Genomic DNA, 18,786 nt, shown 5'->3' with positions numbered 1-18,786 from the left:
GATAATTTGGCTAATGGAACGGAAAGGTGGTATTTTTAATTTCCTCAGTTGTTAGTTAGAAAACATTATCTTATAGATTTTTTTCCATATAATTTTCATTTATTTGCTTGAATAATGGACTCTTGGTTTTTTTAAAGTGTGACCAGCTTATTCAGTAGCATGTGAAAGAGTTCCCCAGGCTCGTGTCTTCTGAATACTGACCGCCCTTGTTAGAGCATGCACCATCCAATTAGCCTTCCTTCCTTATCGCTGCTGACCTGGAGGAGGCTGACAGCTGTTATCGGCTCCAGCACCTTCCAGATTCCACATTCACCATTTGTAGTGCGTGTGCAGCATTTCTGCGCACTTGCATCCTCACAAAGAACTGTGTTTATTGTTCAACTGTACTTATCTGACCTGTGAGCAGTGAAGGACAGTTACTGTTCTTCTCTTATTGCCTAAAAGTGCAAGTCAGGAGCTTGTAAGTCACATATGTTGTTTGGGTTAAAATGATATCAAGAGACTGCTGAGAGTTTCTTGTTGCCTTCTGAGCGATGTCCTCCATCCACTGTTTGTTTAATGAAAGAAGTTCAGGCTTGCTTACTTAACGTCACTTAGAATTGTCAAGGTTTTTCTGTCAGATAAGATTTGTTGTGTATTCATAGTTGCTTGGTTATGAGTATGAAGACAAGACTAAATTTAGCCTTGAAAGAAAAGCTTTTTTGCTCTCTCACTCTTTATTGAAGCTAAAGACCCATTAACACATTTAGTGCATACAACAGTTTTATTGGCTGGCCAAAAAGTTTCGGCTTATGGCCTTCATCATAACCATAAAACATATTACAGGCAGCATTTTAAGTAGGATAATTACAGGGCCGAAAAAATACAAAACAGACAATCACAAAGACCAACATGCACATTGGTCATTGACGCACTAACAAGGATGGGCTTTGATCTTGCGGTTTAGAGTCGGTCATTGTTCCTGGCCGCAAGCTGAAGTGCACTGGTAGGGCAGTGAAGTTGTTATATATACTGCATGTGCTGCTAGAGCTTTAACTTCTTGAGATCTTATCATCTTCCTGCAACATGGAAGTTGGTGAAGCTGTGCCACAAATCTTAACTCTGTCTCTGCTCTTTATTCTGATCACATCTGTTGAAGCTGGTTTTTTTTGTTGTTTTGGGGGTTCCCTTTGCCAGTCCTTTCCATCTCACCGATGTCAGCCTTCCATGTGGTTCTTGGTCTTGAGGCAAGCAGTTTCAGCCCCGCTCCAGTTCAGATGTAACTCCTCTTCCTGTTATCGTTCTGGCCTTGAATGAACCTCAGTTATTCTCTGTGTTTGTGAGCCTGTCTTCAGAGGTTGTCCTGCTGCTGCTGCTCTGTGCTCTTGAAGAGTGACTTCATGGAGACAGCTCAAACTTCAGGGGTCTGGCTCGCCTCTTGTTTGGACGCCGGCCAAAATGAGCTCATCCATGACAGTGCTTCCAGCTGCTTGGTCGTAGGAGTGCTGTTCTTCCTTGACCTCCTCACCCGGCAACGACGCCGTGAGGTGGTGCGAGTGTGACACGGTTCCCAGAAGCTCCGCCAGGGACTGACCACTGGCAGCCTGCCGCCCCCTCGGCGCCTGCTAAGCAGCGCGGCCTCAGGCCTCCACTGTTCCCTACGGAGAGGCCCAGTTTGTTCTGGACACACGCCAGCGCTGAGCGGTTGGGGGCAAGGCCAGGTCAGCTCTCAGGGGTGGTCTTGTAGTCCATGCGTGCGAATGTATGTGCGATGTGTTTGGAGCCACGATGATTAGCTTGTGTTTTGTTTTTGTGTGATTCTGTTATTTTTTCCTTTGGTTTTAAGCTCTCGGGCCGTAAGATCTCTCTTTGTCTTTGTCGAACCCCCCAGCATGTCCTGGGAATAGCGAGGAGGAACAGCACACAAGAGATTATGCTTCTAATTCATTCAGCTATTTCTATGAAGATAAATGCTGAAGGGGTGCGGATCCTGAAGGAAGCTTTTGTCAGTTAGGGGACACAGAGAATTGCTAGTTCCAGCGCTGCTACTCATGCTACACTTTCTTTTGATGGCGCTGCATAATATCAGCATGAGTTAGAAATCTCTGGAGCGGATAAGGTATCAGCAGGCCTGAAAGATATCCCCCGGGAGGAAGATAGCTGCACTGGACTGTGTGCTGGGCTCTGTCACTCAGTCATCTCCTGGCCTAACACAGTCAATCTGGTCTCAATCTGTAGCAGAGCACACGAGCAGGAGGGGGGCCAGCCAAAGGTCAGAACCTGAGAAGGAGTCACCCGTCCCCCCCCTTCCTTCTGATCCACTTCTCCATCCGTGGCCACCTCCTCCAATGCTTCACCCACTTCTGCCTTAGCTCAGCATTTGGAATCCATTATCCAACCCGGCTGGAGTTTTCTGATAATTAAAAGGAGACGTTCTCGATGTTCCCTCTCAGATTAACGGCTGTTCTCTGGGATCAGCCGTTGGCAGGGCGAAGACTGCAGGCAGACTGGTGCTCATCCAGAGCTGGGAGCAAATCCTAGTGTACATACATACATAGTGTGCTCACATAGTGTGAGCGAAATCCATGAGTTTTTTTAAAGTTAGCAGTTTTGGAGGTGGGATTTGCAATATGTTGGAGAAGAGAGTGGGGGAGAGGTGTTCATCTGGGGTACGTTAAGGCTGCGGTTTGCAAAAGAAAGCTATCAAAAACATCTGTCACACAGCGGCGAGCTTATTCTGAACTCGAGGGGGGGGAGGGGGGGTCAACTCTGGACTCAGTTTAATTGTAATTCAAGTTTGGCAGCGGTGCTGCTCAGCACAGAGGCCAGACACACTTGGTGTTACATTCTCATCAGACCATCCCTCCAAAAGTGCACCTGGTCAAATTGAGTTCATCACCCATTTCTGAAACTGTGTTTGACAGCTCTAACTTTAATTACAGATACTTGGCTCAAATCTGGATTTGCATTCTGTTTCTCTTTTCACAGTTGATGAAAACTTTACCCGTTATTCAAATATGCACGTGGCGTGAGGATAAAGAAAACCCTGATGGCAGCCAGCATTTACACAACCCTTCTGTCCAAATACATTTATTTGGTTAAGCAAAATCATTTTAAAAAAGTCTAATAAAGTTAAAAGTTTTGGCTAAAGAGGACTTCAACTGATGCAATACAAGATGCACTCCCATGCACTAATGAACTTGTGAGGATTTTTCATTAGTTAAAAAACATATGAATCACATCAGATAACGCCGTTTCATGCGTTATTAGTTTCAGTTAATGAGTCATTTTCCCCCTTATCTATGAGCACATCTGTTGGACTCAGTTATTTTTTTTAATGTGTGTGCATGCAGCAAAAGATAGTTCTTACTATTATTTTCCTGGCAAATTTAAGAGTTACCAATTTGGAGTGTGACCTCAGTCAAAGGCAGTCACTTGTTTGCTGTTGAAGCATGTGATTAAATCCTAATGACAGTGCAACCGATTTGGTCTCTCTCGGGGTAGTTTATGAAGCATAGCTGGTCTTGAACTTGTGACATGCAGCTAGTCTGACAATTCACAGCCGCGGGGCCCCAAAGATCATCACAGGACTCTTAAATCAGATGACATGGTAGTTGGTGTGCTTTTTTTTTTTTTTTTGCATTATGTTGACAAGCCTTTCTGCAGTTTATTTATCCTCCTGTCACGTGATGCTGTAAATAATCAGGATGCGCCTTATTTCAGCAGCAGCTGTATCCTCTGATCGGAAGTTATAGAATGTAAGCTGCCGTTACTTTATAGTTGCAACAGAGGTCAAGTCTTTTGAAATCGGTGACACAGTCTTGGTAAGAACAGGGTTGCGAGAATTATTGCTCATCTTCGTGGATCTCAAGGGCAGATCCAGGCCACTTCAGAAACAAACAGCTTTTGAGGTTATGTGGATCTGCTGAAACGTAGTATTAGAGGCAGCATCAAAAACTCAGAGCCCTGTGATGATCTAGTTTTATCTGCTGGTGGGATTTTTTGTCATTTTTAATTTTTTAAAGGTATTAGATATAGTTTTTTAGGTTTTCTGCACCTTCACTCAGTTCTCAATTCGGTCTTATTTGCTTGGAAGTGAAAAAATAAGAGTTTTAACATTTGCAGTGTGGTTATGGCCAATTTTGTCTTGTCTGGTTAACCTCAGCGGGACAGATTAGTTTCTCGTGTTGAAAAGCTCTCTGCATCTCTGTTTGTTAGCAGCTTCCACAGTCAAAAATGGCAGAGAAGCATTTGTTTTTATTATAGCCTTTTCTGTCGTTTTTGCTTTAACACCTCGTCTTCCTGCAGAAGTCCTAATTACAGGGCTGGAAGTCATAGTGTGTTGATGTATATGTTCTGTGCGTAACCCCTGCTTCTCTTAAAGTGTTTCACCTGTTCATGCATCATTTCCTGCCAGCCTTCAGGGAAAACAACATCCGGGGGTGCTGCAGTGTTCCAGACATGTGTGGCTTATTAGCATGATAAATATCACACTAGTTGCAGCATTGTTGTATACTTTATATAAACTCGAAGCGTAAAATTAAACTTCAGAGCCGCTGAGCCGATCAAAACATAGAGCTTGAAGTTAGCGCCTCTTTTGTTGTGTGATATGAGTTTGCAGGCATATTTTCACATGTTTATGTTTAAATTTCAGAGCAAGGAATGCTTTTGAAATCAGTCTGAGAAACCACAGACTGGCAGCACAAGTAGCAAAGAGGGTTTTAAACCGAGGGGCCTCTTGAGTCAACGATGCCATGCTTCTCTCTCCCCCCACAAGGAAGGCCTGCTGCTGGAGTCACGAGCCAACATCAGCAGCCTAATAAGAAATTGCTTCTCTGCTCCAATCAGAGGAATTCAAACATGTGCGCAGGCCAGCCGCCCTCCCCTCTATTCCACTATTTTAAGAGCCAGACCAAGGGGGGTGGAATTACACTCCAATATACTTAATCATTTCCATCAGTGATGTGGGATACAAAAGCCCTGCTCCTCCGGGGCTGTTTCCAAGAGACATATTCACTGTACACATAAATGTCCTGGATGAATTAAGTGGAGAGATCGCTGCGCAGCTACTACTTGCACAGAAGCTTTTGAAATTGTCAATGATGTGCGTCACGCCTGCTTTAACCGAGGAGTGTGCGCAGAGGAACTGCAGTGCTGAGGAAGAGCGATAGCAAGAGATTTGGCGATGCAAAAGAAAGGGCAGTGGACGCGGTCGCAGCGGTCTACCAGCAGCTGTCATCCTAAATGAGTGACTCAACTCTAGGAAGTGACTTTTGACATACAGTCTAGAGTAAAGGAAGTGTGCACAAGTGTGCCGTAGTCTGATCAACAGTTTATCAGCTTTTTTTCGCTTTCATCCTTCACATTTAGCCGCATGTGCCCGGTGTCAAAGAAGCAGTGTTGTCACTTATGGCTTCTTGGCCCCCCTTGGTTTTTTTTCTCTTTTCTTTTTGTTTGTAGTGGTCTTATCATATTTTTCTGAGGTCCCTCAGAGAGACAAGAAGATAAAATTGCAGGATGTGGGATTCCCCTCCTGCTCCATATGAAATAATCATCCCTCTTCCCGCTTGTCCTGTCATCTATGTGGTTAAGGGGGGTGGTGGTGGGGAAGGGGGATTCAGAGGAAGGAAAAAGCGCGTGCAGAAACACAGGCAAGCTCGCACGCTGCGGCGAAGATCACAAAGACTTGGGCAGGAGGGTGGCTGTGATGTGGCGGCCCTCTGATACACATGGGCACCATTCTGGCCGTAAATGGCAACAGTGGAGTACTGCTCACCGGAAAGCCCCAGTCTTTCTGATCCGTCACACACACACACACTCAAAAAGCACTGGCTCAAAGTTTTCTCCACCTCAGAGGTGCTGGTTCAAAGCAGCCTTAGCAACTTTGTGTTTAGAGGATTGAGTCCGATTTACGTTAATTGGACTAAATCTTCGTGTCGTTAACGCTGATGTTGGAAAAACCAGAAGATTCACCGAGTCCCGTAATCACGGAGTCATCGCTGACGTTAAAGGTGCAGTCAAGCGGTCACATGATGTTTTGATTTTCTTGTTTTATTATTGTCTGACAGCTTAACCTAACCTACCAATGCGCCCTCTGACACACTCTGCATTAGTTGCGGTGGAAAGACAAGTCTCTGCACGCGGATGAAACAGTAGCCATGTTAGCAGTGTTTATCATGATAGCAAGAGGGTAAACAAACACTCGAACTCCTGTGAGGTCCTCTTTTACTTTAAACCTCTGCATGCTCTGCTTGCCACCTACAGCAGCCTGAAAAAAAAAAAAAAAACTTTTGACATGCAAGAACACCAACTGACATCCTGAAAGTTTGAGGTTAAGGTACAAGTTCACCTGAGGTGCAGTTGGCTCATGAATGTGGGTGCACCGAAAGCATCACAAAGCTTTAACTGCTACTGATGCAGTAATGGATGGGAAACCGCCAACTGATTCTTAACTGTGAATAAGTGTGAAAGTCACCAAAGTGCAGGTGAGATAAAAGGTTACAAGAAAGGAAGGAGGGAGTTTTTACCGCTATATTGTTCTTAGTGAGGCCTTTTTTTTTTTTTTGTAAAGTTATAGCTTTTATCTTTGTGGTTAGATGTGGCTTTAAGCAGCGTTTTTTGTTGCACAACAGCCAGCACACATTTCATAAAAATGAAGACAAGAACAATGTTTGTATGGATCAACACTGACCACACCAGAGCAGATAAAATCTCTATCTAACAAATAAAAATGAATAGACATTGTATATGTGTGGCTAATCTATAGTGAGAGTTGGGAAAAAAATAAAAATAAGAAGGTAAATAATCAATAAAAGCCTTGAAATTCTGAAAAAAAACTTTCAAAAATGGAAACCGACCTTTAACTGTTAAGCTGATCCTGGACAGGGAAGGAATGCTGGTTTAAGCAGGGAGTCATTTATGGGAAAAAGGAATGACGTTCTCTGATGATCAAAAAAACAGAGCCCACTCCTCATTGTTCTAGTTGTTCAGTGGTTCTAGTTTTGTTCATCATGCAACTCTACTGCATAATGAGCTGGATAAACCTGCAGTCAGCTGAGACTGAAGAAGGAACCTGGGTTAGTGATGACACGTTTCTTCCACTGAAAACGCGTACAGAATGAACGGAATCAACCTGGAATTTTCCGTACCTGGATGATTGAGCGGGCATCACGGCATGTTAACCAAAGCTTTTCTCCTCTGAGAATGAAATAACATCAGAGAAGCAGGATGCATTGTTTTTTAAAAACATGAAAATAAGTAAATGTATCATAAGAATTATAGTTATCTTATAGTAGAGATATGATCGAGCCCAGCTGTGTTGTCCAGCTGTGGAGCTCTACTTATTTTTGTTACATACAGGGACTGAACCACAGAGAGGTCAGGGGTGGCCACCACCCCACCCACATGCAAGTAATTGTGAAGCCTGTTAGAAGCTGCACACACACTAAAGTCAAAGACATTCAGCAACTTCCACTGAATGCAGGCAAAAATAACTGCTGGCGACTTGAAGTGGGCGGGCCCAGAGTTGACTGAAACTACTGCCAATGAGAGCACAGGCACCCTTTGACTGAGATATGACAGGGTCGCAAATGCATTAGGGGGTTACCTAGGCAACCAGAGCCTGGAATGACTGCTACCAGCCGTCAGCTTCAGCTCAAAGAGATGCATGATTAGCTATTTGCTTCCTACATGGACGCCTCTGTTATATTGTTTTTAACAGCACAGCCACCAGTTATTCACAAACCTTATCAAAAGTTTCCATCACCTGAAGGTGACACTGAAAAGCTTATTTATGAGGAAAAAACATGACAAGAAAGCAAGAACAAGGCATCAGTTTCTATCCCACTCCAGTATAATTAATAGGCCCAGCCTTTCCACCTCCAGTAATTTCACAATCAAACGGGATTATAGATTGATGTTATTCTATCACAAATAACATTAACAGTAATATTATCTGTATTTATAACATTCAATAGGCTGCCAGTGCAGTACTCTTCTTGCTGAGAGGCAACAGTGCTGACCTCTTGTTAAAAATTGCTGGATTGGTGAAATGCTAAATCAGAAGTAATTTACATACGGGTGCTGAAGGCAATTTTAGCAACACCTGAAACTGTATCAAGTGCTGAATAACTAGTTAAACTAGTAGAAAGTAAGAGGAGACAGAGATGAAACTCTTCTAAAGACGACAGCTAAAATGCTCAGCTTCTGTGGAAACTACTTTTGAGTCACTCCACTGTGAAGTTTACTTTTTAAACTGCTTATTATTAGACCTTGAGCAACACTTAATAAAGCGAACCATGTGTAGTCAGTCATTCCACAGAAGTGTTTAGATAGGGTTAGTCATTAACAAGGAGTTATGAGTAGAGTCGGCTTTTGTTTCCCCAGAAAAGCAGTAGCAGCATTATGGCTGTTCAGCTCTGCTGTTTACAGTCTGTGATGCCCTTTGACTCTCCCCTCCTTCGCTGACCCCCTCCAAATCCTGTATTTATTAAACAACCCCACCACCTGTCTGTGCAAGAGGAATGTAAGTGCCGTCAGGGCCCAACAACCACCATCACCACCACCTCCGCCGCTGCTGCTGCCAGTTTCTGCTTCCATTTTGGTGGAGACAGGAGAGGGAGGGAGAGATTAACCGCTGGACTGCTGTGGTTTTAGGCCTGCCTGACGGACCATGCAGACTGCTGGTTCTCTCATTAGCCTCCCTCTTTTTCCTTCCAAAATCTCTCTTTCCCCTTCATTGCTCCGCGATGTGCCAGTGGGTTTTTGGAATACTGAAATAGCCTGTGTCTTGTTTTATTTGTCAGGCATTCAGTGAGAATTCCCCCTCCAACCCACAGCTGGCTCAGGAATGTCCTCTCAAGTCTCCACTCACTTCATCACCTCCTTGTCCCCCACTCGCTCTTTATTATTTCCCTCCTCTCCTCCTCTCCTGCACTGGCTCTCCGTTGTCCTCCTCTCCCCACATTTCCCCCCATTTTTATCTCTTTCCTTCGCCGTGTCCCTCTGTCTGTCCGCTCGCCTTTTCAGGGATGGTCGTTAGCAAGGGGCTGACATGGGGAGAAGAGTCGACCGGTGCCAAAGCTCACAAACTGCTCGCTGCAAACACAAAGGGTTGCTGTGGAGATGGGCTCACATATGGCTAAATTGGATTTGCTCACTTTGTCTACCCGCTCACTTTTATTATTTCTCTTTCTGCCACTGCCTCTTGCTCCCCTTAATGTTACTTTTCCCTCCTGTGCCATCCTGTGAACCTCATTTATTTTCCTCATTCTGGATGTTAATCTCCCAACTGTCTACTTTAAAAAGATGGCTCTCACAAGTACTTGCCATATTTTAACACAGATACACTAAATAACAGGATGATAAAAAAGGAAAGTATTTATATGTGAAGATCTGTTCTGTCTCCTTCACATCTTATTAGATATAAAACTCCCTGAAACAATAGTTAAATGTTCACTGAGAGTACTGGGAATGACTGTTTTAAAATAAAAGAATAATGCAAGTGTAAATTTATTTAGATTAATACGCACCAATAGACTGAGGTGAGTTTGCATATATTTCTGTCTCAGGTTTCATTGTATCACTGCAGATCTTTGCAAGTGCAAATGCAAATAATTTATCAGCATCACTGCATTTCCAATAATTTTCTCTTTAGGAGTGTTTTTGGTCTTCACGTATTTCACCTGACTTTTTCAGCCTTTTGGTGCATGGCACTGTGTGTGCAATGCACTTGTAAAGCTTTGGTTTTTTTTTTTGCCAGAGTAACTGCCTGATTGGGGCCAAAAACAACACTCGCTGAGCAGTGGGACTCACAGAAAACTGTAAAGTTGTGGGCTAGAAAATGAAAAACTGAGCTGAAAAGATGCTATCGCGCTTTGCATAACTGCAGTTGGGTAATAATTCTCTGTAGGGAATCTTGGTCACATACAAGTGGGCCTATTATTGATGTTAATTTAGGAAAACATATTTCAGCTTATTTAAAGAGAATTAAGCCTCGAAACCTCAGTTACTCCCCTCTAGCGATTTTATGCCTCCTCCAACCAGTCGTGTGTACCCGAGAACTTACTTTAGAAAAGTTACAAAGGGCTTCACAGAAAGACATTTAAGAAATCCACAACATAGTTAAAAAAAAATGTAAAAATACAAGAAGCACTCCGAGAGCACAAACCTCACCACAACAGCTCACTGTCACTCTCTCGAAGGGTATAGTAGTGTATTTTCTGCAGAAGATTAAAGATTTAAAAAGTTGCAGCGAGGTCAGAGGTCAAATGTGGCATGACATTTGGATGTAAACTATATTGTGATAACTAGTATCCTCATATTGGATACAAACAAAGGAACTAGACTTTTAAGCATAGTTTTAAAGCTAAAAGAGATATTTTATGAAAGTTTGACCTTATCTGACCTTTAAGAAGAGGACAGACATCCAAAGTAATAATGAAGATACTTAGAATTCCCATAAATTGTTCCCTCTATGGCTATATGTTGTCAAAATAAATAATGGCTGTAAGAAACAAGTTTTAAATTGCTCTATATAGTGCTATTATCACGTTGACCTTAAGATCAATCTATTGAATATCAAGCAGAGGTCAGAGGTCGAATGTGACATGATATTTCAATCATTCTCTGATACTTTCCATATGTTGACAATATACACCCCACTTGTAATAATCATGCTTTTAAAGTATAAGACTTTTTGTCATTTTTGAACCAATAAAGAATTAAGTTGACTTTAAAGACCTTGGTGGATCTACAGCAAATTTTTAAGGGATTGTTATCATCACCTCACTCTAGTTTCATTCATTCATTCATTCTACCCTTAATACAGTTTAAGAGTTCTGATGGCAAAGGCCTGCTGCCCATTATTTACCATGTGATATCACAGGATACCCAGCAGAGTCCCATACAGCAATCTAACCAAGCTCCCAGGCACATGAGGGGTTAATAACTCGGAGCGTGGCCATTAAATGCTTTAGATCTGCCAGTACTGAAGTAATAGGGTCATATTTTTTCGTGCCAGTTAAAATTGGTATCCTGCTGCATAAAAATAGCACTTTTTTATTTTTAGATCATCAAGCTAAACGACCAGTGAGCTCATGCCATGGCGAGGTGACCTTTTTCCTTAAGTCCACAATTTGCCAGAATCGCTACTCCTCCTGCACGAGTCTAAATTTAATCAAGGTCAAGGTCACATTGGTTGTTCTCAACACATTTTCATTTTCATTAGTTGGTGCAAATGCAGCCAAGCATTTACAAGGAAATGTATCACCTTTTTTTTTTGTGCGTCACACATAACAATCACCTGTAAGCAGTAGCAGCACGAGGCGCATGAGCTACTGCGTCACTGACGTTGTGGTTTCCTGTTAGATATTTGTGTGAATTCTTTAATGTATATATTTAGTCATAGAAGGCATCGAATTTTGTCTGGTCTCACTGGCCTCGACCTTCAATCATAGACTTTTGATTCATTCTTGAATCCAATTCAGGCCTAATTTAGAGAAACTTCTATAAAGAATTCCTGAGACAACGGGAGAGAAGCGATGGTAGAATTGTGCAGATGTTTTAAAAATGTTAACATATTCCAGAAATACCTTCCTCAAGCAGATTTTCTCCTAAAATAGTCAGAAGTTGTGTGGCAGCATGGTTTTGAATCCTCCACAGAGAGCTATTTGCAAGCTTAAATACCTTTGACATGCCGAGCTACCTGCGCTCAGCTCTGCGGAAATCACCAGCCAGCTTAAAAGAGTTCGCTCAAGGGGTGTTACTAAGTAAGCATAGCTGTTATAAACTACAGCCAAAACCTGTGACCCCCGTCTGTTTCTAATGATTTACAGCAAGAGACTGCGGTCGCCTTCATTTTCCAGTCTTCACATGGGGAACAAAGGGAGCGTTGTTCACGACACAGAGAGCATAGTTTCATAGATGGGTTTAGGTCAATGTTAAGGTGGTTCAGTGAGTGTGTTTTTTTTCTTTTCTCATGAACGTATAAAGCATCTGGGCAAGGTTTGTCTATACCAAGTTCCAGACCCATATTTGATGTTGAAAGATAATAATCCACAACACATCGTGGCCTCTGGAGGTTTGATTCCGCTCCGCCACATATAAAGTTTTATCCTGCTACAGCATCTTCAAGAGAACACAACTACACCCACTGTTTCCAATTCTTTCTCATCTCCTCACCTCGGTTTTGTCTTTCTCTCGAACCTGAGTAACTTTTTGAGATCGAGAAATTCCACAGAGTGATTAACACAAATTCCTCCACGGAAAATTGCTCAGAACAACTATGAATGGATTCCTGTGGGGAATAAAAGGTGGCTGTGGGCTTTTGTGGACCATATATATTCTAATGCTCCACCGCCATGCCATGAATCCATTGTTAAGCTCTCTGTCTCCCAAACACAACAGCAAAGCAGAGCATCATGAATAATACGGCATCTAATACCTCATGAAATATACATTAGTTGAAGTGCTTTCAGAGCTTTGGAGCACATCATCCTTCATGATTCATACGTGCTTTCTCTCCCTCTCTCTCTCTTCGTATGAGGGAGAGAAAGCATGCAGCGGCACTGTGCCGGTCGAAGCACTTGTTGATGCTGAGGCTAAAGTGAACCAGATGTACTGGAGGGGATATGCTGCGTTGCTCCTCGCTGAGGTAATTCTTGGGTTCTGTTTGGAGTTGGTATATCATTTGCATGCTCGCATGGGTGTAAACTTTAAAGACAAACAGTGAAGCGTTTTGTGCAGGTGTTAAAGAAGTTGTTATTCTGCTCGGTGTTTGGCACGATCCCATGCAGGAGGGAAAAATAGTAAAGTGAGAGAGAGAAAGAGGAAGAAAAAAAAACACTGGAAGCTGTACTTCCCCTATAGAGTTGCTGGAAAATTTGTCCCAAGGAATAATTCATACTAAGGGTGGTTACAGTCCTCCCAGCCACAACCTCCCCTCCTCTGAACCTGTGAATCACAAGCAGTACACAGAACCACAGCTCTGTTAAATGTGAAGGGAATATGAAAAGCTTCTTTATGGAAATGGAAATGGACTGGCATTTATACAGCACTTTCCCAGTATTACTGACCACTCAAAGCACTTTTTAAACCATGCATTCATATAATGCTTTATTCCTACACCGACCTATTTAGAATCACCAGTTGACCTAACATGCATTCATAAATTACACGTTTGAGATGTCAAAGAATTATATGGCACACGTGGGAAAAAGATGGTAAATATGTGGTGATGTCTTCGAGAAACTTTGTGTCAATAATTTCCCTTTCGCACGAGAGAATGGGCTAAAGCTTTTCTTGGAGCATATGTTGCCAGAAACCTTGAAGGTCAGATCATTAGCACTGGTTGGATAATGTATGTCCTTGTGCCCGAATGGTCCCAGACACAAGACAAAGGCGTTACTCCCGCATACTTTCCAGGAGGGAAAACTGATACACTAGACCTTGAGTCCAGATCAAGGCATTCGGGAGACTTTGAGTCGTTCTAACTTGCCTCATTCATGCATACCTTAGTGAATGTAAACACACATAGACACAAAACACAGACTGGAATGTCAAGATAACAAATAGTACGTCTTACTTGCCACATGAGGTTCCTCCTTTGTGTCTGAATACTGTTTGAGGTGAACTTTGGTTATTTCATGTGTCCAAAGTGTGTTCAGAGATTTGAAGATAGAGGTCAGAAGTTGGTTAAACCTTCTAACCAAAAACAGAAAAAAGTAAAGTTTTCAACTTTAAGACCGCCATAATAAGCACTAACAACTCCTGTATATATAATCTGTGCATGCAGATTTTCTTCATATGCAAGAGTGATGTACGTGAGTTTGACTTACATGACTTCAAAGAGGATATGAATATCTGAAACTACCAAAATCTAAATATGTATATACTTGTGATAACAAACTAATAAAGAAAGTAGTAATTTAATTCAATAATATGCAATTTAATGCAATTATAAATAAAACTATAAATAACTGTACAGATGTATCGTTTTATCTTAGCATTTACCTCCATAAATATACTTTTTTCACCCAATGTAGTTCCTACTAATGTATTTCTGCTTTACTGTGCAAATGAGTGGGCTGTCACCCACAAAAGAAACAGCTGCAGCCTGTTAGGTTATTGATGGGGAACTTTAGTAATCGAGCTGAAATTTATGTCATCAGAGGTACGGTTAAAATTGAAAGGAAATAAATGAATTCATACAAAAGTACATTATTAGATAGATTTGGGAAATTCGGTCATTAATAGGCCGAATTAAAACAAATGTCTTAACAGCCAATCAGATGGCAGCCCCTCGGTGCATTTAGGCATTTACGTTCAAACAAAACATCAGAATGGGGAACAAAGGTGATTTAAATGACTTTTAAGGAAGCATGATTGTTGGCTTGTTTCAAAAACTTTTCCAACACTACCAGAGAATGTGAAAAGGACAAAATAAGTGGAAGTTCTCTGGAGTTCTCAGGTGAGAATGGCCAGACTGCTTTGAGCTGAAAAAGAACCACTCTTTAGAACCAAGGTAAGCAGAAGAGCACACAACACCTTGAAGCAGATGGGCTACAGTAGCAGAAGACCATACAGGGTCATCCCCCCCCTGTTAACAGTGAACAAAGAGAAAATCTATATCTATAGCAGCTGCATGATTCTGTCAAGTCAATATGGGCCCAAAATTCTGAGGAAGTTTTCCAGCACATTACTGAATCTTTGCCATCACAGTCCTGAAGGCAAAAAAATAGGTCCAACCAAACACCAGCAAGGTGTATTAGTGAGTGTGCACCGCCATTGTTTCCCCTCTCTATCCTCAAGAAATTGCAAAAAATAGGCTAAATCTTCACGCTGTCACACATTCTGTTCTGCACCATCTCTCCTCAGATCATTCAGATGTCAAGTTCAGCACAGACAGCATGCAGGTTCATTCTTAAGTAAACACAGAGGTTGCAAAGCGGAGCCCTGCTGTCCTGGTTCATTGTCGGCTGGTGACTGCAGGCATGCTTGGACACATCAGCCCTGGATCACATTGCTTTTGTTGGGACTGTCCGAGGTCTGCTCTGCTCCTCGTGACATCAAAGGACCATGTCAGTGTGAGTTAGCAAAGATGAGAGGCCGTACAAGCGCAACTCAGTGGAGTGTGATCAGCAGGGCCCACAGTGCACACTCTGACAGCACCGTGTTGTGTTAGCAGGCAGGGTAATCACGTAGCACTACCAAAACACTCAAACACAGGAGCTGCAAGAAAGAACAAACAGGTGATGATTGGGGCGGAGAAAGGGATAGGTGGAACATTTGGATGGAGGCAGCGAACACTCTATGAGGATAGACTCTGTTCACGTGGTCTAATGACTCACTAAACACACATCAGAACAAAAACAGGCTGCTGTGTTATCTCCTGTATGTGCTACTGGACTGGATGTATGTATAACATTCAGCTATTTGATAAGAGCTACAATAGGACAGAGGTGAAGCAGGTTAGGAGAGAGGATGGTGGAGGTCAGGAGTCACCACACAGGAGGCAAAACATCCTCTGCAATACTCCCAAAAATCACATCCCCTAGCATTGCTGCAGCCAGACCTGAACATCCTTTTAGCAGTCCAAACACGGCCTCGCTCTTCCCTGTACACCTAGTCTGTAACAAATAACACGGAACGAAAAAGTCATCTGTAAAAATGTTTGGATTGTTATGTCTGAGAGGCACGCCTGTTATCTCCTGGCTGTATAATATTCTTATGCGCTGCTGTTGTGGTTCTGTAATGAAAAAAAACCTCCAACATTTAACCACTTGATGATTTTCATGTGTTAGTTTCAAAAGAAAGAATTAAATATTCTTCCATTAACTGGGGAGAATGCTGTGAAACCGGCGCTTCGAAGGCAAATTAAATGCATGGTGTTCTCGAAATGACATGTTGGATGAGGTTTGTCCTTATTTAAAATAAAGAGAAAGAGCTTTATGCTTTGCATTGTTTACTTATAGTAGTATCTTTAAGAGTAATTTAACATTTCTGTGTGCAGACAGGAGTTGTTGCCCTTAAGGTTTGAACTGCTGTGAGCATGCGCTGGGTTTTTTTTTTCCACAGTGCCAGTTCTTTGGCGCACAGAAAGAGGTGTTTTACCGACAGGTGTGACTCCTGACCCTATCCTCTGTCTGCGTCTGTCAACACATCTAACCCCGATGTCTCAGCTCAGGCGTGGAGAGACACGCTGCACCACCACCGGCTTTGTCTGCTCACCTGCTCGCATGGATAAAATACCCAGTCTGTTTAGCAGCAATAGCTCACGCTAATAATTGCTCTTGATTTTGCAGCTCGGATTCTTCTGCAGTCTTGTCTCAGACGAGTTAAAAAACATAAAAATGGGAGGACTGAACAACAAGTGTGTTTTTCTGACAGCATGTATTCCATTCTGAACCGCCCTTCGGTGAGTAATGAGGAGGGGACTGATCGTAAACTACTTGCTGATGTTGAGCAAGAATTTCTACACTGGAGATGATGTCAAAGCCCAAATATCTTTTTGGCAATTCACCAGTTTCCTTAATTTATTTTCTGGACAGCAAGGTTAATCTTTACACAAAGATAACATTTCTGGCAAGAGTCCTGAATGACACAAACACACACAGGCATACGCGTGTATACTTTCATTCAACCGGCAGATGACTCCAGATGTTTCCTAAACAGATGAAAGGCAGGGAAGCTCCTCGCCACCCTGCGTTAGACTCAACGAACGCTCGGAAGCCGGCCAGCTGGAAACACCCAAGCTTCCATACTGTTTCCTTCTCAGTGGTCCCTCCCTGCTGAGGGCCCATGGTTGCGATTTATATCCCCAGGAAGCGTCCGGGCTTGTGGGGAGGACGAGGGGTCTGACACCACTGTCGTTCAATAAAGCTTCGGGATAAGAGAAGATAAGTGAAGAGAGGAAAAGAATAAAATGAGAAAAAAGAAAAACAGTCTCTAAGAACACACTGCAAATGTGCTTGTTTCAGTATGTTTATTAATCTAGTTAGACTGGCCTGCTTTCTGGCAATCTCATCAAGGTGGACAAATTATTTCTCATTCGGGGTTTTAGATTGGCAGCGAGGAATTATTAAACTTTTCCAACAGACTTGTCTTTCACCACGGATCCACTTCATGGAAATGTCAGGATGTTATTAAATCTGCCGCTGCAGCTCTGCAGACCCTGTGGTCAAGACCTAGGCTTTACACATGAAAAAAACAAAACAAATGGCAGCTTAGCGAGGCTCCAGCCGCAGCTCGAGGTGTGTGAGCCACCCACGTTTTACCTCATTGTATCTGAATAATGCAACATCAGTGGAAGCCACAAACCTCTCAAAATGTCACTAGGAGTCAAAAGTGGGTGTGTCTTTCACCTGAATGGGAACAATTATGGTGTTACCTCAGCTCATACAATGGGCCCATTGTGAGGAGTATAGCTCCACGGGCTGCTGGTGGATCTGAGGCTTGGCAAGATGAGAGTGGGATGGGGTTGAGGTGCGGAGCGAGCCCACCGCTGAATCGCTTGCTTTGTTTGCAGACATATCCCGGGATTTTTTTTGATCATATGGTTGGAATGGATGGGGGACTCAAAGCTGCTTAACTCTGCTTACAGTCTGGGCTGCGCACTGCGTCACACAGGTGTGAGAGCATGTTTAATCTCGCATTGAATCCCGTTGTCACTTTAGAAAACCATCCAGATTTGGCTTTAGGCACACAAAATGCTAGTAAAGAAAAAAACAGTATTATTTCACAGTTATTTCAAAAATTTACAGACATTGTGTAGAAACGTCTGCTGTTTGATTTACTGCAGATGGTGACGAAGTCGCAGCCTTTTGTGTCGTGGACTCATTGATTCAGTGATCTGTTCCACACTCTGCGCTCTGCTCATGCCTCCTTTGTGAAGGTGTGTGTGTGTCACCTGCTGCAGCTCTTTCAGCTGGTTGTGATTCACCTGCGTAGATGCGTGTCTCATCATGACGGAGTCTCCCGTGTTTCAACAGGTGTCTGGTAGGGCAACAAAGTGAACTCCTTAACATGGGGGTATATTCAGCAAAGGGCTAGAGCGATCGACGTGTAAAGAGCGGCTGCCGTTGATGTTCGGCTGACGGGGTACTTGTTAACTTGAACATTTTTTGAAATCAACTATTATGGATTTAATAGCAGCGAGTGCCTCAGATATTTTATCTGCCTCCATCAAAAATGTGTTTTCACTTTGTTTTCCTCTGCTTTGAGCATCTCTGATATGCATCCATACGTGTGACTTTTGACCTGCTGAAGCGTGTCTGTGTGCTGGGTCATGTGACCTTGGAAGTGTGTATGGAGCGTGCCAGCTTTGAATATGCGTGAGGCAGGCTAAGTGCTACAGGTGTGTACGTCAAATGCACAAACCGGACGGACAACTTGCTGATTCAGCCCTGCGGTGCTAAAGATGTCTGTTTGTGCGTGTGCGTGCAAGACACTGAGCCTACTTAGCACGGCTAAGCCGGGCGAGCAGAGAGCGGAGCAGAGGGCAGACTACAGCAAAGCACAATAATAAGGTCACAAAGCACAGCCTCCATGCTCGGCTCCCATGATCCCTCAGCTGATCCTGCAGCTGATCTGACAGAAACAGCCTCCTTGTTCCACTCAGTCAGCACATCAGCCCCTTTCAACTTCATCCAGGTTACTAAATACATAGATTAATACTCTCGCTACATTCTGCACCACCTGCTTAAACCCCAAAATATCTTAATGTGGACCTTTCAGCAAAACCTCAGACTAATTCAGGGCGAGTTTAATCGTTCTGGTGCCCTTGAAGGAGACTTAAAACGTATCTGTGCA

General features: G+C 43.0%; 1 long non-coding RNA gene across 1 annotated transcript; it reads right to left on the bottom strand.

The window, feature by feature from the left end:
• Positions 1–700: 700 nt before the first annotated feature.
• Positions 701–8,157, bottom strand: LOC109201916 (uncharacterized). The gene is made up of 3 exons (XR_002061844.2): positions 6,837–8,157; positions 6,329–6,431; positions 701–6,247 (listed from the first exon to the last, which is right to left on the bottom strand). It is a non-coding gene; the product is annotated as an uncharacterized LOC109201916 (long non-coding RNA).
• Positions 8,158–18,786: the final 10,629 nt, after the last annotated feature.

The sequence above is a fragment of the Oreochromis niloticus genome, linkage group LG4 (genome assembly GCF_001858045.2).
Source record: "Oreochromis niloticus isolate F11D_XX linkage group LG4, O_niloticus_UMD_NMBU, whole genome shotgun sequence".
Lineage (NCBI taxonomy): Eukaryota > Metazoa > Chordata > Actinopteri > Cichliformes > Cichlidae > Oreochromis > Oreochromis niloticus.
Note: the sequence above shows the minus strand (reverse complement) of the source record. Positions and strands in the feature narration are given on the sequence as shown.